Source organism: Heterocephalus glaber, unplaced genomic scaffold (genome assembly GCF_053883595.1).
Source record: "Heterocephalus glaber isolate CG9 unplaced genomic scaffold, H.glaber_assembly_v1.0 deba00000594, whole genome shotgun sequence".
NCBI lineage: Eukaryota > Metazoa > Chordata > Mammalia > Rodentia > Bathyergidae > Heterocephalus > Heterocephalus glaber.
The window spans coordinates 18,102,583-18,110,508 of record NW_028258151.1 but is presented as its reverse complement, the minus strand read 5'-3'; positions in this window follow the sequence as shown (position 1 = coordinate 18,110,508).

The following is a 7,926-nucleotide window of genomic DNA, read 5'->3' as shown; positions in this document are numbered from 1 at the left end:
TTTTCAATACCTACATGAGCCTAATTCCTTTCCCAGTTAGCTCCTGATAATTCTCAATGTGAGCCAATCCACACATGGATGAAATCTCTCCCAGTTAGCTGCTGCTATTTCTCTTTCCCAATGTTAGCTCATCCACACACAGACGTAATAAACCCAGTTCTTCCCAGCTGGCTGCTGAAATCTACCTCTGATTTCTGTCTCTGTTCACTGGCATAAACCTTTTTCTCAAAGCCTGTCTCCACTCGAGTGATTCCACACACGCCGTTTATAACAGGTACTACACTATATAAAGAAAAGTTTATTTGGCTCAGGATCCTGGTGGTTGAAAGTCCAAAGAGCAGGTCAGGACATGGCGAAGAAGCAGTAAGGGCTGTGTACAGAAGGGGGCAGCACTTGCGGTGGCCTCACTTTATAACAACTTGCTTTTGCCGACCAACTACCGCACAAGCATTCACCCCGCACTGGGGAGACCCCCCATGATCTTCCACCAGGCCCCACCTCCTAAAGGCTCCACCATCCCCTACACTGCCACCCTGGGGACCACACCAGCGCGTGAACCTCTGGAGACAAAGTACATGTGACCATAGCAGGGTCCTCTTAGAGGCTGCCACACACAAGACCCAGCAAGAAGGACCGGGTGCTGATCTTCCTTCCCCTGCCCTCCATGAGACTGTCTCCCTGCCCAAGTCTCACATGTTCTCCTTGGGAGTCAAGTTGCAGGTGAGGAAACTGAGGCCAGAGAGGCAGTGATGCTCTCTCCCCAGGCTGTATCACCCAATGGGTTGGAGGCACTGTGTCCCCAAATAGCCCTGGCCGGTCACCCACTGAGTCCATGAGCACAGCACCCACCCAGGGTGAGGTGAAGCTGGAAGAGAAGATGCACCAGAGAGGTAGGACCCCAGCATCTCAGCGTGGAAACTGCACTTCCTCTCGAGAGTGAGCCAGCCCACGTGAAGCATCCAGGCAAAGTGCAACCTGATTTGTGTAGTAGAGGACAACAGGGATTCTTGCACAGAAATTCTACCCGTCTCTCCCTAGGCACAAAAGGAGACCAGGAGATCACAAGAGGACCTATGCTCTTCTATTTATTTATTTATTTTGGGGGGGTTTTGAGACAGGGTCTCACTATGTAATTCGGACTGGCCTTGAACTTACTATGTAGCCCACGCTGGCCTCGGGCTTGTAGTGATCCTCCTGCTTCAGCCTCCCAAGTGCTGGAAACACAGATTCGAGCCACCACACCCCCCAGCTATTGTCCTCTTCTCTTCACCCCCTCCTTACCCCACACGAAACCGAAGCAGGGGCTGACCAATCCTGAACACCTGCGCTTTCCAAGGTGGCGTTTGTGTCTGTCCTGTCTTTTGGAGTCTGCAGTGGAGAAAGATGTCCTCTTGCTGAGGACACTAACTGTGTCTTGGCCCCAGGGTAAACTCATGTCCTTGAGCTTTTTCTCCCGGGTTCCTGGAGACTGCATTAAATGGGGCTGGAATGTCAGAAGCACAGCGGGGCCCTGCTGAGTTACTTTGGGTTAGATGCTTACTTCCGCAGCTCACTGTCTCAGTTCCCTCTTCGTGTTACACAAGAATAATAACAGGACCCTCCTGGGGGTCCTACTGGGGGATGAGACTTTAGATAAGGAAGCACTGCAGCTCAAGGAGTGTCGCGCAAGATGGAGAAAGCTGAAAACTGCGGGGGACACAGGGAGGTGCTGTCCCCTGCAGGGACCTGGCAGAGAGGAGAGCGTTCACAGCCTGGAACACTGACCACCTGAGGTCAGACACCCTCAGCCTGCTCCTTGGCCATGTTTCCTCCCTGGAGCATCAGGGCCACCTGAGTAGGGAACAGTGGAGCTGGTTTCCTGTTTAGCTGCCTAAGCAGTGTGCATGCGCCTCCCTTGGGATAGGAAGCTTTATGAGTTTTATACATTCACTCATTCATTTATGCATGCATTTTTCTCAGTGCTGTGGATTAGACCCAGTGGCTCAGGCATGCTAGGCAAATGCTCTACCCCTGAGCTACACCCCTAGCTCCTTTTATAATTTTGAGACAAGGTCTCACTATGTTGCCCAGGCTGGACTCACACGAGCATCTATTGAGCACCTACTATACACCAGAACTGTCCTAGGCACTACTGAATAATAGCACAAAAGCTGTTCACTGGAACGGTTTCAAATGGTTTCTACAATCACACAGAAGAGCCAGGTATGGTGGTGCACACCTGTAGTCCCTGCCCTGGGGAGGCTGAAGCAGAAGGATCACTGTGAGTTTGAAGCCGGCCTGGGCTACATAGTGAGACCTTGTCTCAAAACAACAACAACAAAAATCACATGGAAGAAACAAACACCACCAAATCGCATGGTCAAGTGGGCAAGGCATGGGCCCAAATCACACCCTGCTGCCAGCCTCAGTTTTTGCATCTATAAAATGGGACTTGCAGACATTAGGGCCTCAGTCCCAGGTCATGTTCTCCCATTCCTTCCTTGCACACTCATCTCTGGGAGAACCATAATGAGCTGTTTTAAATCGTGACGCATTCTCCAGTCCTTGTCACACCACAGCCTAAAACTATCACCAAGAACACCCCAGCAGTTATCTCTCTGTTGCATTCAGGGAAATTCAGAGAGGTCATGTGCTTTGTCTGTGGTCACACAGCAAGTGAGGGCCAGGCAGACCCCAAGCCTGGCCTGAGCCTGGAAGCAGAGCACAGAGGCTGGACCTGGAGCCTGAGGCTGGGCGCCTGCACTGAGCCCCTGGCCCTGCCCTGGGGACTGACCCCTGGAAAAGCTAGATGCTTCCCAGGCCAGGCTGGGCTGCACTTTCTATTTTGAGTTCTCCGACCCATGACGTATGCAGCAGGAATGTGGGGAGCCCCGGGTGGCATGTTATGTTGGGAAGTGGCGTTGCTTGGTGGTGGCAGCCAAGGGGGTGGGCAGTGGGGGCTGGAGGGCGGGGCTGTGAGGCTGGGGTGCAGCCCGGGCAGCGGCTCAGCTCGGCGGGGCTGTGGGAGAGCAGGCCGTGTCAAGCTGACTCAGAGGCTGCCAGGTCAGACCGGCCCACGCACAAACGCGTCTTCTGGCGTCCCGAGTGCCTGGGACAAGCAGGCGCTCTCAATGTTTGTTGGGGGAGAGGTGAAGAAGGGCCCAGGGAGTCAGGAACCAAGCAGAGAAGGCAAGGAGGCCAAAAAATGTTTTTCAGCTGCTGACAACCGGAGTCATTCCCCAGGGGAATCCCTGGGAGACATAGAGGAGCCTCAGGGGCTCCACAGAGGGCTCCACAGAGGGCTCCACACCTAGGGAGGAAGTGGGGGTGTTTTCTCCACTCCCATGCAATGCAGGCTGCTCCTAGGGCATGAATCATCCCGGAGAGGGGCACCCTCCCTGTCCTGGTCAGCTTATGCCGGATCCATGAGCTACCAAACAGCACACTCAGGCCTTTGCCACGTGCCCTGTTCACTGCACTCCCTGTGTGCCCAGCCCCGGGCATCGCCAAGAACCCACAGCCCTTCGCTCATGGAAGATTAGAGCCCATCCTGGGGATTGAGAAAGAAACGTCAGTACACAGAGAAATAAAAACCACAAACTGAGCCAGGAGTAGAGGCACACACCTCAATTCCCGGTGTCAGCTCTCACCGTCTAAGGGCCAGCTCTGCAGACCGCTTGCTGCAGAAAGAGGACTCAGAGTGGAGCAGGCACGCCCACCCCTCTGGTCAGGAAAGCCTGGAGCATGTGCTGTGTGCCGGCTCAGCCATCAGCATGAGCAGGAATTCAGTCCCACTCACCCTCTCGACTGGGCACACTTGAAGAATGTGCAACCCAGCAATGGGACATGGTGGCCCCGCTTGCAGCTCTATTCACAGAGGCCTGGAAAGGCACAGCCCCCCACATGTGTCTTGCTATGCTCTTTAGTTTCCACTGAAGAGCAGCTCACTGGGGACGATCATCAATTCTTCAGCTTTTTAAACACACATCCCTGTGCCTTTTTGGTAAGCGGGTTTGGGGGACAATGGCAGGAGTCAAAGCTGGGAGCAGCCCTGCAGGCTTCTGTCTGCAGTAGTAGGGACAGAAGGGGCTGGGGATTTAGCTCAGTGGTTTCACCACCTGCTGCGCAAGCACAAGGACTGGAGTTCAATCCCGAACAAAAAAACCAAAAAAAACCAATAGGGACAGAAGGGGCTGGAGTAAGCAGGGCCTGGAAACCAGCAGGAGACAAGACCAGCACTGACAACAAACAGCAGGACAGGCATGAAGGGAAAATGAGTGGGATAACAAAGAAGCAGCAGGAGACACAGGGTGCAGGACACATGGGGACACATTCATGGTCTCTTCTCAAAACTAAGAAAAGGCCAGGTGTGGTGGTGCACACCTGTAACCCCAGCACTCTGGGAGGTGGACGCAGGAGGCAGGAGGATTTTGTCCAGCCTGGGCAAAACGTCTGAAAAGAAAAAAGGGTTGGAAGAAGCACTCAGTGGTAGAACAGCCCTTAGTTTGGTCAACAGTACTGAAGAAAACAATAAGGAGAGGAAGGAGAAGGAGGACAAGGAGGAGGAAGAGGAAGCTACTAGGAGTTATGATGTAGCATAAATCAAAATTAGAAAATCTCAGAAATGAAGAAATTGGAGAATTTGAAAAGAAGTGATGGAATTCAGGAATTTCAATAAAAGAGAAAACAAATTAAGAGATGAAGACTAAAATGAGAAGGAACATAAGAGCAAATAAGTACCACAAATTATGCTTAAAAGAAACAGACTATGGGAAGCAGGAAGACTTCAATCAAAAAGAAATGTTGAGGGCCAGGGATTTAGCTGAGTGGTTCCACCTCCTGCCTTGCAGGCACAAGGTCCTGAGTTCGATCCCTGGTACCAAAAACAAAAACAAAAAAGAAATGTTGAGACAAAAAAAATGTTGAAGGAAAATGATAGATATAGAAAATAGGCAAATAGGAAGATTCAAGATACAGACAATGGGAATCCCAGGAGGAAACCAACAGAGCAGTGGAACAGAACACATAATGGTTATAATTTTAAAAAATCCTTCTGAAATGAAAATGTCTTAGAACTATGTAATAAAAAAGCACCACTGCTCAGATGGAAAACCAATCAACCCAGCCTAAAAATGAGAGCAGGAGGGGTGTTATGCAAAGGTGACATAGCCACAAGACCCCAAACACACAGGGCCCCAACACCTAAATGTGCACTAGAGCCACAAGAGAGACTCAGAGAAAGTGGGAGGGAGTGATTGGCTAGCCCACCCCCTTGAAACACACAGATCCACAGCTCCGGAGCCCTCTGCTGAGTGGCTTCTGGGAAGAGTGGTATGGAGAGGGACTTTTAGGAGTTTGAAACCAGCATTGCCCACAGGTCACAGGGATAGTGCGGCAGCTTCACAGAGCTGCTCCTGCATTCTCTCAACACCCACATGGTTCCTACATCGCGTCTCAGATGCCCAAAGCTGGTGCTTTTGGACCTCTCCCCAGCTTCTGCTTCGTCACCTGCTGGGATGCTTCAGGTGAGAGACTGCAACAGCTCTCTCGGGTCTTTGGGCTGCAGCAGCCCAGACTTACATACACAGGCACACACGCACTCTGCTCCTCCTGCAGGGACACGCCCCGCATTGCACAGCAAGACCCTTATCCCAGGAATACATAGAGGGCCTCTGTGTCCGGTCCCAACTCAGACGGACACAGTTGCATTTTGTTCTGAATAGCAGAAACGGGTGCTGGGAGAACAAAACTTTAAAGAAGAGACTCTGAAAGCTGTTGTCCAGCCTGATTATAGACAAAGGTATTCATTACCTCACTGCCACCAGTAAATGGGGGCATTGGTCTTCTCACACGCATGCAATCCAGTCACTTAGGCCTGAGCTGCAGCACCAGATCATGGTGGTGAGGAGGAAGAGTTTCATGCTGTGAAGTGCTCAGCCTCTTCCCACTGCACTGGACAACTTGGTGGAAAACAAAACAAAACAAAACAAAAAAGCACTTGATCTCCAGGATTCAGATATTGACTCCAGAACCTAAAATATCAGAAAATACTCGCTTCTGCCCCCAAAGAAGCCCATAGCTCTTGTAGCCACTGAGTTGAGATTTTGGGAAAACTAACCCAATTCTGGTCCTGTGGGTGGCTAAATTACAATACAGTTACAGTGAATTCTCAGTAGAGGAATGGTGGATTGGTTCCAGAATCCCACAGACACCAAAATCTCCAGATGCTCATTTTTCTATAAAAGAGCATAGTGCCAGGCATGATGAAGCACACCTGTAATTTCAGCATTCAGGAGGCTGAGGCAGGAGGATTGCTTGAGCTCAGGAACTCAAGCCTGGGTTACGTAGTGAGACCTTGTCTCAAAAAATGTATGATGATGATGATGATATGCATGGTATTTGCATAAAACTTATATCAATCCTCCTACATTCTTTAAATCATCCCTAGATTACTTATACTACCTAATACAATATAAACACTATTGAAATACTGCAGTTGTTCTTCTGTGTTGTTTTGGGAATCATGACGAGAAAAGTCTAAACACATTCAGTAACAGTATTTTTTCAGACTTTTTTATCTTAATATCTGCAGTGGGGTTTATTGATGTATTTAGTTTTTAGGGAGAAATCAAGCAATGGTTTCAAATGATGTGTTCGTTTTAAGTAATTATTAAAAGTAATATAACACCAATAGTAAACAAAATTTGTGAAAGGAGGAAGAATAGTGCCAACCCAAGCATCTTTGTACAGCTGTTTGAATATTTTTCCTATTTCCACTTATATTGTTACATATTATATTCAGAACAGCATAGTCTAGTTTTCTTTCTTTTCTTTTCTTTTTTTGCTCTCTTTCTCTCTTATTTTCTGAAGTGATTTGAATTCTTAGGTTGGACTTACTTTGTCCAGGCTAAGAAATTGTTAACCTCATAATCAGAGGAGCCAGGTGATCTGAAAGAGGCAAAGCAGACACCAGACCCAAGCTGCCACAGTCCCTGTGGATCCATGTGAAAGCAGAGCCTGGCCAGTCTCTCTGGAACTCATTGTGTGACCTTAAACAAGCAATTTAGGATTTTTCTAGTTCTCACTTCATACATTTTTAACATTTCCTTTTTGACTTCATTTGTTTATTTTTTACTTTTCTTTCTTTCTTTTTTTTAAATTTTTTTGTACCGGGGATCGAACTCGGGACCTTGCACTGGCGAGGCAGGTGGTGGAACCACTGAGCTAAATCCCCGGTCCCTATTTTTTACTTTTATTAGTACCTCTTTGCAGTATACAATGATCACATATAATGGTGAGTTGGTACATACACATAACACATCTTTTTTTGTTGAATATTTTTTTTTTGGTACCAGGGATCGAGCCAGGCATGGTGCCACTGAGCTAAATCCCCAGCCCCACATAATACATCTTAATTCTTTCTATGTCTCCTTCCCATCCCCATCCTCCCTCGTTCCCAGATATTTTGATCCAAGGTTGGTTGAATCCAATGATGCAGAGCCCCTGGATAAAGAAGATCCCTAGATTTGAACTCATGGCCACACAGCCTGTCTTTGGTCAAGGTCAGGGGACTGATGGGAGGGAAAAGAGCTCTGAACATGGACACAGGGTCCCTTTGGAAAGACTCCGATGAAGCTGACAATGTTGAATCTCCACATCCCACAGAATCTGGCCAGGAGAACAGCCCACCACCCACCCCACACATAGACAGAAAACCTGACCCATGAAGACGTGTGTATATAACAAAAGAATTACAAAAGCAGAGTGAGAGAAATGTCAGGTTGGGCCAGGTTTTATTTTCTCTATGTGAATGCACTCACCAGCACTCTGAATTCAGTATTGTTAAACTCAGCAGCCATTTGGAACTCCAAAGTGTCTGGGGCCTAGGAGCCCTTAGGCACACAATAGTGGAGCCACTGTCACAGCGAGAGCCAGAGGAGCAACCAG